The sequence below is a fragment of the Glycine max genome, chromosome 3 (assembly GCF_000004515.6).
Source record: "Glycine max cultivar Williams 82 chromosome 3, Glycine_max_v4.0, whole genome shotgun sequence".
Taxonomy (NCBI): Eukaryota; Viridiplantae; Streptophyta; class Magnoliopsida; order Fabales; family Fabaceae; genus Glycine; species Glycine max.
In genome coordinates, this window is record NC_016090.4 from 30,606,615 (window position 1) to 30,618,470 (window position 11,856).

Here is an 11,856-nt window from a genome sequence, read left to right on the forward strand (position 1 = left end):
GCTCCCCAATTAGCAGGTTATCTCTAACCTATTGATATTCAAATATATTTGAATATCTTTATCTATTGGCAGGTAATTAATTATCTACAAAGTCACACATTATCTATAAGGTACGATTATCTTCTAATTTTTATCTATAAGCTACAGTTTATCTTTAGCATTATCTACAAGCTCTTGGCTATTATCTACAAGTCGGGAATTATCTACAAAGGCTATAACAGCCCTTACCAACAAGGACCCGCAATTACACTCCACTCCTATAAATATCAGGTTCCATCAAACCCTCTACACACATTCGCTCATACTCGAGCTTACGAATACTTGCTATCACACTCATATACTTGCTTATTTCTACTAACTCATATTCTTACTTGAGCGTCAAAGTCCTTTATTTTGCAGGTCCCTTCTCCTGTCCTCTCAACAAGGGCTACCCTCAAAGTTGACATGCGAAGTCCTAGAGCCCACTTTGGCCATGTCCACCCTGACATGTCATAGCTCCAGATTTTCATAAGAACAATACTTAAGGCCCCCAAGCTCTAAGCCAGCTTGTGGGCAAAAGAGATTGTCTGATGTCGAGGGTAGAAGCCTTGACAAGTGGGAGGGTTGCAAGTTCATTGTGCCCCCAAGCATGGACAAGTGTCATCCGGTGTCTAGAGTGGTAACTTCCACAAATGCAACAGTTGCAGGTCTGTCAAGCTTGTCAAGCCCCCCAGCCTGGACAGGTGTTGTTTGGGTTGCTGCTGTAAAGTTGTCCAAGGAGGACATTGATGCAATCCTACCCCCAAGGGCATTGGATAGAAGACTCCAAAAAGATTGGGCCAGAGATGCAAGAGAAGACCCTAGGGTTCTCATGAGCCTTAGGGTAGATTTCGGACCCATGGGCTAAATATGAGCCCACTTATCTTTGTACATATTAGATTAAGGTTTTATTATTTTTGGGCCTTGTATTTAGGGCTTCATAGTGTAGGGAGGGTACCCTAGTAATGTAGGATTTTTTAACCCTTGTATTTTAGTTCACTTAGACTAGTTTTTGTATAGGGTAGTTTTATAATTTCACATACATCAAATAATATTATATCTGTATATTTATAATTAGGAATATGATTGTAAACGTGTTGAAATCATAGAATTCAACCATTAGTATTAGAAGTTTATAATACTACCAATTTTTGGTGGATTGAATTGTATTACTTAACTCCTCAAATACCGATAACGCCTTATATCAAAATTGGCTATTGGTTCAAAAGGTTATCATGTATGTATTCATTCTTACCTTTTATGGATTCATGTCTCTTTACTTTAATGCATCATGCTAAACCCTTTACTTTTTTCAATCCCCATTTCTTCTTGAAACTTTTACTTTTCCAATCTCTATTTCTGGTTACTATTGAAATTACTATCGAAGTATAATATTTATCGAAATTCACTTTTTAATCTAAAACACTATCATAAAATATACTTACAAATTATCTTACAAACCGTTATATGATACCACTATAATTATCTATGGATATCTTTATCGAAATTATTATTATTATATGTATTAAGTATTAAACAATTCTTTGATAAGTTAAAAACTATGAACTTGCTTGTTTGATTGAAAAGAACTTACAATCGAGAATGAATTTTATGTCTCATCTTTAAACATTTATTTGTTAATAGAATCATTCAGTGAAAATTACTCAGTTTGTTATAAAAATATATTCCTTTTGAGGAGTAAGTGTGATTTTCATGATTAGCGGTTATATATGATGATTTGGGACAGGTTTGAGCATATACGGGAAAAATAAAAGGTTTTGGGAGAGAGAGAAGGGAAAATGAATTTGAGAGAAAGAGAAAACATAAAGGTATATTGTCAATCTGAAAACTAACCTAATATATTTGTATCTATAGTTAGGGTACTATCAGCTTATTATTTACTTTATTTTTTATTTTAATTATTTTATAAGCATGAACTCTATTTTATTTCCTATCAAATGAATAAATAAAATGTCTTTTTTTAATTTCCTTCAAACCGTTATTTTAATTAATAAAGTTACTTCTTCTTATTTATTTAATCATAAAAACCTCATAATTTTTATAAAACTCTATTCATTTTTAAATATAAAATAATTTTTAATTTATTTTACAAAAAATAGGGTGTTACATCAGAGATTGAAGAGGGATGCAATATTGGAGATGCAGCAAAAGAGCGGAATTAGACCTTGAGTCTTTGAAAGAATAACTAAAGGTACACCCCTAGTTTCAAAAAGAAAATATATTGTCCAGGGTCCACAAAATTGATGTGGTTCTTACGAATTGTCAATCCGTATGAAACTTACGGATTGTCAATCTGTATAACTTATATGGATTATCAATTTGTATAACCTAAAAATATTTTAAAAAATTGAAAAAACAAATATTTTTATTGTTTTTTTATAAATTTTGTTATATATTGTATAATATGTTTAATTAATCATTTGCTCCCTATAATTTGATAATTTGTATCTTTTAGTCCCTATACTTTAAAAGTGATATTTATAGTCCTTATAATTTATATTTTAATTCTCTTTCAATCCTTTTTAGTTTAAAATTGATTTTTTAGCCCTTATAATTTTTATTTTAATTATCTTTTAGTCCTTATAGTTTGAAAAAGGTCTTTTTAATCCTATACTTTTTTGATTCCCTTTTAGTCATATTAATCAAAATATGATTAATATTATGAATTAAAATTAACTATAAAAATAGTAGCAAGTAATCTGTAACTAATTTATCACAAGATAATTTGAAATAAAAAAAATTGACAATTTATAAGTAAGTTGTAGCTAATTATTTTACATATTTTTTTGTAGCAAAGACTAAAAGGTAATAAAAAAAAAGAATTGATATTTTTTTCTATAGCAAGAACTGGATGAGTAATTAAACCTTTATAATATTTGTGTATACATTATTACGTTAACTACTTTATGCAAGTAAAAATAATAATAATAAAATTGTGTCATATATTAGTTTATGCAAGTCTAAATTTTAATATATATGCTTATCAATTTCAATGTATTATATTATTAAATGCAGTAAAAAATAATAAAATTATGTGATAGTGTATGTTAAAAAAATATATTTATTGATATATCGACATAGTTATGTAGTGTAGAAGACATAAAAAAAATTAACATGGAAGTTTTTTAAAATAAATAGATTTATTTATTAATAATTAGAATCATGTATGTTGTCATTAGGGGTCATTAGTTTGTCATTGAATTTTTTTTAATGTTTTGTTAAGATGGACAAAGATCAGCGGATATATGACATCATAATATCTGAAGAAGTTAATATGAATGAAGAAAATGGATAGGAACCTGATGTGTTTGAAAATATTGATTGTCCTAATGTCTTCAATACTTCTCAGGTATTGATATGATTTTGTATTTTGTTAAAGTAAGTAAATGAATGTCCCTTAAATACTAAACATTATCCCTTTTATAGGTGTTTGCTACCCATGATGATGTTTTGCATTGGGCTCACTTTGTTGCGTATGATATTGGTTTTGTGGTGATGATTATGATGTCAGACACAGATACTAGAAATAGAGGAAGGACCTCATGTTTTAATTGGTTGTGAAAGGAGTGGGAAATATAGGGCATACAGGAAAGATTTAGTACGAATGGTTACTAGCAGTAAAAAATGTAGGTGTCCCTTTAAGCTGCGAGTGAAGCCAGTGTTAGGAGGTGAAAGTTGGATGGTGAAGTTAATATGTGAGAGTCATAATCATGCATTGGCTAAGTCATTAGTTGGACATCCATATGCAGGTCGACTGACTAAGGATGAGAAGATTATTATTTGTGATATAACAAAGTCAATGGTCAAACCAAAACATATTCTTCTAACATTGAAGGAGTACAATGTCAACATTTCTACAAAAATGAAGCAAGTATGTAATGCAAGATATGCATAGCGTTCTTCTATAAGAGGCAGTAATACTGATATGCAACAACTAATGTTGAACGGGATCAGTATATTCATTAGCATAGACTGAAGGATGAAGATGTTGTACGTGATATATTTTTGGAGTCATCCTGATGCATTGAAATTAACCAAAGCATGTAATTTGGTATTTCTCATAGATAGTACCTACAAAACAAATAGATACAGACTTTCGTTACTTGACATTGTTGGTGTGACATCAATTGAGATGACATTTTTAGCTACATTTGCCTATTTGGAGGGAGAACGTCTAAAAAAATGTTGTTTGGGCTCTGGAATGGTTTCAAGGTATTTTTCTAAGACGTGATCCAATCCCTAGAGTTATTATTACCAATAGAGATTTAGGATTGATAAATGCAATGAAAATTGTTTTACCTGAGTCAACCAATTTGTTGTGTCGGTTTCATATTGATAAGAATGTGAAGGCAAAATGTAAAACCCTTGTGGGTCAAAAAAATGCATGGGATTATGTCATGGAAGCATGGGAGAGTTTGGTGGATTTTCCTTCTAAGTAAGAGTTCGATGGTTGCCTTATGAAGTTTGAAATTGCTTGCTCCCCATGGCCAATGTTTGTTGACTATGTAAAGCAAACATGGTTGATTCCCCATAAAGAAAGACTTGTTAAAGCCTAGATTAATAAGGTGATGCATCTAGGAAACACAACAACTGACAGGTATGAAAATTGTAAATATATATTGATGTTATGGTTTAGGGTCTATTGGATAAAAATAATTGTTTTTGTTTACTTGTTTGTGTTTTTCAAATGCAGGGTTGAGTTTGCACATTGGTCCTTAAAGAGACTACTACAGAATAACATTGGAGACCTATGTAGTATTTGGGAAGCCATGAACAACATGATCACTCTGCAACACACTGAAATTAAGCATCTTTTGAGACAAGTACACATGTGGTTGGACATGTTCTTAAAGTTACCTTATACAAAAAACTACTTGGCATGGTATCAAGGTATGCGTTAAACCAGATTGTTGTTGAATTTGAGTGTGTAAATTATGCTAGCATTGAAAGTTTTTTTTTGTGGAGGTATAATGAGAACTACTCACGATCTTCCATATACATGTGAGCTAGCTAGATATGTTGTTGGGGGAGGCTAAGTTTTTCATACCAAGGTTTTATTTGAGTATGAAGTCAACATAACCGAAGAGATGGAAGCCATATCCAAGCGGTTTGAAGAGCTTGATGTATGTGGCAAAGTGACTATAGAGAGTAAACTTTGGGAAATTGCCTACCCTGATCTAAATTCTATGTGTGCTCCTCCTAAAATGGTGAAAACAAAAGGTGCTCAAAAGAAACAAATGACCAAACATCCAAGATCAACAAAGTGTGACTGTCTTACTAGAAGTATGTGGATGCATTACATTCTATGCAATTTCATCCAGACGAGTTGCATCATTATTTGAACAACTGAAACCAAAGAGGAAGATGCCCATGTTGGATCAATTTCATCCATGCATTCATGATTTCATTGAAAATATTGTTGATGTGAAAGCTTATGGTAATTGTGGATATCGTACAATTGTTGGCTTATTAGGTATGGGTGAAGATTCATGATTTTTGGTTCGTAACCATTTACTGAAAGAACTTGCAAAATGGTCTGATGAGTATATATGCACATGCTTGGTGGCATAGACAGATATGAGGAGTTAAAACGGTCGCTACTTGCTGATGGATTATCCATGGTATATAAGTTTTCAGTTACGTTTTCATGGATTAATTTTCTGTAAATAATACTAATTAATATTGTTACGTGCAGGTTTCTAGGGATAAGTGGAATAATGTAACCGACATGGGTTATGTGATTCCATCAAGGCATAATGTCATCCTTGTTTCTCTTTCTCTCCAACAAAGCATGGTGTTTTTTCCTCTTAGAAGTCAACTACCGAGAGATAGTTATGTACATCGCGTTATATGTATTGGTTATGTGTATAGCAATCATTTTGTTCAAGTAAAACAATGATAATCCTATTTGTTAATTATTTTAATTATAAAATGTGTTGTGAACATTTGAATGTGTATGTGCCTATGTAATAGGTATTTCTAAGAGATGTTTGTCCATTGTCGCTAACAACTATGTTATGGTCAACACATTGTCATTATCATGCAAAACAGTGGCCTACTCCTTATATTAGTAGAATGCATTAGTATACCAATTTGATGAGGTTGATCAAACAGTGTTCATTTAGGAGAAGATTGAACCTTGTTATTGTTTAGACAATGTTTGTAACTTACATAGTTGTCACAACATGGATAATGCATGCAATATGGTAATTAACGTGTCTTTCAATTGACATTCATATAATTACTTCTTTTACGTATCCATCAACTATTCAAATATTCAGAGGTGAAAAAATGCAGCTTTACCAAACATAAAAGGAAGAAATATTTGTAGGGTTTATGGTTTACGTGATTTAGGGTTTATGGTTTATGGTTTAGTTGTTAGAGTTTATGGTTAAGTTATTTTATGGTATACATGTGACTTAGTGTTTAGGGTTTAGTATTTAGGGCTTAGTTAGGCTAGGGTTGAGGGTTTATGGTTTAGGTTGTACTTAGGTTAGGGGAAGGGTTTAGGGTTTATTGTCTTGGGTTTAGTCTTTAGTGTTTATGGCTTAGGGTTTACATTGCATGTTTTAGTGGTCATGACTTAGGGTTTAGGGTTTAACGTAATCTATTTAGCCTAAGAACTTAATAGTCAAATACTCCATAAACTCAAATTAAAACCATAGTGATAACATACGTAGTTTGTCAAATAATAGAAATATTAAAAACTGCTCAATCATATTGCATCCATATATCCTATACTACTTAATCAATCCTAACTATCTTCATGTGTCCTGTGTATCCCTCCTTTGTCTGGACCGAACATAAATATTATGTTGCTCAGTGACATCCCTGGCTAATCTTAGGTAGTGCTCAGTCAAAGTGTATGCTTCAATTCCAACAATGACCATCCTTATGTTGATCACGTGTTCCAAACTTTCTACTATCTTGGCAGGCGTCCTACGACATTGACAACAAAGTAAAAAATAATTATTGGAAGCTTGACACAAAAAATCACTAATAGTGAATAGAAATAATGTTATACCACTGCATGTTGAGGCATCTCTACATTAACATCTACAAGTCAAGCAGTTTTGGCATAGATGTTGCCTTGATGGGCTGCTAAGGAGGATCTAGTACAATAAATGCATCATCATGCACCATGGGTGGATGTCTAGGAGGCTCCCCAGGCTATATCGAACTCATGAAGGAGTGAGATATCCTATAGAACCACTCCATGGAGTCTGCTGCACACTGTCTAGGAGCACTACAAATTTGTCCAACCGATGCAAGGTATTCTAAAAATTGGAGTCATTTATCGTCAATCTCCTCTATAGATAAGGATGGAGCAGCATAGTATGGAGGAATGGTCTACACATAACCAAACTATTGCACTACCCTCTATGGTTGGTGTCTAACGATACATGAACCCCATTTGATATGTCCAGAAAATAATGAGATGAGCTCAAATTCTCTAAATGAACGGTGGTCACCATAAGGAATCCAGCACACAACATATGGCGTCAATCTATCCAAGCGCTTATGATACGTTGATACTAGTAATGCCTTCCCAAACTTCCATCGACAAGCACGTGGTTTCCTCTCATGATAATCCTCATCAGCAAAAATGGAAGCAATTGTAGGGAAATGCTTATAGATCCAACACTGCACATATTTAAAAAAAACAAATAAATGTTATGATCAATAGTAAATATAAAGTATAAAATTAATAATTGGAGGTAAAATAAGTTATAATTACATGTAACAGAGTGATATATCCTGCAAGATGTTTTGTCGTACACTTTGACGCATCATTCAAATTGTCATACATATGGACCAGTGTAGTCGCTCCCCATGAATAGCTTCCAGATTGGCTGAGGTCACAAAATGTGTCCAAGAATACCACATTGATGTGTGTGGCACTCTTGTTAGCAAAGAGTGTGCAACCTACTAGATGCAATAAATATGCTCGAGCTACTATGGTCCACTGTCTTACGTCACATTTGCTAGGATAAAAGTCTCGCAACCAGGCTAGGCAAACATATGCCCCTCTGCATTGAAATATCTCATTTTTTGCTTCTTTTGCACTCACTTCAAGCAACTTCACTAACAACTCCACATGTTGGTCTACATCAAGAGCATTGAAGGTATGGAAGGCACCTGTAATGGGTAGATGTAATAAGGACGCCACATCATCGAGGGTTATAGTCACCTCTCCTATCTGTAGATGGAAACTACTAGTTCATTTGTGCCACCTCTCCACAAAAGCATATAAAAGTCCCTTGTCACCAGTGTCCAACGAACATGTAATCAGAGAACTTAATCCAGTAGCAATCATTATGCCTTCAATCTTAGGTGCAAGCCTTCTGAATTTCTCTATCTTTCTCCCATGAGAGGCCAACTTCAAGTCAATACGTTCTTGAAAAAAAATTAAAATTAATTAGTTCAAGTAAAATGATTAATAGTTATTCAAATATTATATAATTCAACAAATAACTACTGCTCTTGCCCAAACTCTAGCTGCCACATGATCAACATATGACGTCAACACTAATGTATCATGGGGTCCACCTAGAAAACCCTTTATATCAGAACCAACATGATTCATAACTGGCTCTTGAGGCTACTCATGAACCTCGTTAGCTGGATTATCCACATGGTCAACATCCTCAGCAATAGCTGCAACTGACCGTTGTCTACGTGCAGATGTTGTTGGCCTTCAACGCTAAGGGGCTTCTTCCGCATCACCACTAACATGTCTCCCTAAGGCTCTTCCTAAAACTCTGCCTAAATCCAAACACAATCCTCTGGTTCTAACCATAATCTACAAATTTAAATAGTAATAACAATTAATGTCATCATTCAAATAATAGTTGACTTTCATATATCCGTTACAAAATTGTTGTCATTCTATTAATCAAAAACTAATTGACAAATTCACTAATAAATCTTCTAAAACCCTATTGTATTATACAATGTAGTATATTTTAACAAAGGTAATGAGAACATTTAAATTAAAATTAAATGATTAACGTAACAAACTAAAATATATCATGAAAATCAAACTAGAATTTAATTTAAAATATTTTATAAATTACTATTTAATAATTCATAAATACATATTTTATTATTTTTTAAGTAACTATTTTAATACTTTTATATAATATAGAAATTATTTTTTTAAATTTTTATACTTCACATCACTAATTCTAGTAAACTAAAATATATGATCAAAATCTAAGTACAATTTTCTTTTTTATTTCTAATAAATGACTACTTCATTATTTTACAAATAAGTATTTTATAGTTTTAAATATTTATAAATAAATGAAGAAATTATTTATTTTTATACTTCCAAACACTATTTATATAAATATTTAATACTATTAATGTAATAATATATATACGAGTATATCAATAAAAAAATATTTGTCATATACAATATTACCTTTTCTTGTTTAACTAAATTCTACAATATACTGTTATAAAAAAATTGGAATTTTTGTTATTTAAAATTTTTATAAATAACTATTTTAAATATAAAAATTAATTAAATTATTTATTTTTTAAAAAATTAAATAACATTAAAATTTATACATTGGTTTTTAAATAAAAAAATTCATAAATAAATTATTTATTAAATTAATTAATTATTAAAAAACAACTTAAATAAATAAATATAATTAATCAAATAAATAAAATTTTAAAATAAACCACAATAGTTATTTATAAAATAATAAAATAAGAAAAAAATTTAAAAAATTAATTCAAATAATAATTTATTATGAAACAATAAAATAAAATAAAATAAACAATTATATGGATTGAGAATCCGCATAAATCATATGGATTATATGGATTATATGGATTGTCAATTCGTTAGGATGCTACGGATTTCCATTTTCTATCAACAGAGACAAAATAAACTCAAACGAGGGGACTCACAGCAACGACGACATCGGGAGGCGGGATTGACAGCGCAGCGCGACGAGAGGGATGAATAGAGGGAACTGGCAGCAAAGCGCAAACGAGGAACAACGAAGATTGAAACAACAGGCACAAGCACAAGATGGATTGGGTGTAGGGAGGAGGAGACTTGTTTTAAAATTTTAAGTGAGGACAATTTTATCACTTCACATGATTTGTTGGGTGCACAAGAATTTTACACGGTGCTGGAAGAAAATCCACATACACTTAATTCATGCAACTCATATTTCTCACCAAATGCAAATGGCATTAATATAGGTGTGTTTTTCTCTTAAAGTTTGTGGTATTTATTACTATTAAAGGAAAATATTAATGATTGTATTGTTTTTACTTTAATTTTTTTTACTGAACTAATTTTTTTATCGTTCATTTTCTATTTTTTTTGTCTTTAATTGTCTTGAGTTAATTTATTTGGACCTTTCATCTAAATTTATGAGTTCATGTAACCCACTTGTAATTGAGAACACTACTCTTTTACAACAACAACAAAACATGTACAAAAAAAATGAGCTCACTACTAAACTGAAACGAAAGCTTAATAAAAGCTACTTGATTTCCATGTGCGCGGCTTCGTATTTGAATTTAAAGAAATAAATTGTAATTTGAACTCAATTTCAAAGGTATGGAGGTTTTAAAACAAAAAAAACAAAAAAAAAAAACAACTAGAAGCAGGGATACCCCACCCATGTACAAAAAGCGAACCAGACTTACATATTTAAAGTGTTTTCAGTCAATTGCACGACACTACTCATACTAATATTGCAACCCAACGTGAATGCATGTTCTATACTAAAACAAAAGTTTATTAAGTTGGATTAATTGTATAATAATATATGATACACAAGATTAAAGAATGAAATTTTTAAATATCTTCGCCAAAATTATTGTTTCAGAATATAAATAAACGTGCATAACACGGGTTACCAACTAATCCTTTACAATTTATACATAATAAATATTGAAAACGGTCTCACATAAATGCCTTTGGTGTTTGAAAACATTGGGCATATTTATAAAGTAAATTATGTTTTTGGTCCCGCCAACCTATTTAGCTTTTATGGTTTGGATCCCTTAACTTTTCAAAGGTCGGTCTTGGTCTTCAATTTTCTTTTTCGTCTTAAAAACTGCTAGAAATTGTTTGGGTAATTTATTTAAAAGATCTTAAACATATTTTAGCGGCTTTTCCGACCAATCTTGAAGTCATGTTGTTAACCATGAAAATTTCCAGATCCCTCACAATAACAATTGAAGCATCACCTTCTACGTTCATGTCGATAGCACAATTTGAAACTCATCTAAAATCAACATCCACACTGAATCTTTCCCTTGTGCAGGGTGTTTGGGTTGGGTCGCTCCTTGACGGTGATGGGTGCTGATCACAATGGTTGGGTTTGGTGGCTATGGCGGCATGACGGTGGTGGTGGCTTGGGTGGCGGCGGCATGCTGAAGAGATGGTGCAAGTGCTATTGTTTGGTTATGTTTGGGTATGGTTTCAGATCTAGATCCTTCTTTGAGCAGTTGCTTCTTCAGTTCTCACAAATTTAGCATGTTTAATGATTATGTGAACAAGAAGTATCTCATTCATCTGGTTTCAGTTATAGTTCCGTAGATTTTTTAAATGAGTTCTTCAATTTTCGGCGTTTTTAGTTGCCAAAAAACATATAATAATAATAATTATATCATCATTTAACGGTCAAATAAATGAAAAAGACTAGAACAATGAGCAGAGAAAAAGTTTAGAAATGAAGACTAATCTTTAAAAAGTTAAAGAACCAAAATCATAAAAGTTTGAAAACCAAAAACATAATGTATCTTATTTGCTACAAGACCTTAGAAAGGTGTTTTGGCTAA

The 11,856-nt window shown here is 31.8% G+C and overlaps 1 long non-coding RNA gene across 1 annotated transcript; it reads left to right on the plus strand.

The window, feature by feature from the left end:
• Nucleotides 1-10,062: 10,062 nt before the first annotated feature.
• On the plus strand, nt 10,063-11,624 carry LOC102667291 (uncharacterized). Its single transcript, XR_413556.4, has 2 exons — nt 10,063-11,090; nt 11,340-11,624. It is a non-coding gene; the product is annotated as an uncharacterized lncRNA (long non-coding RNA).
• The last annotated feature ends 232 nt before the right edge of the window (nt 11,625-11,856 follow it).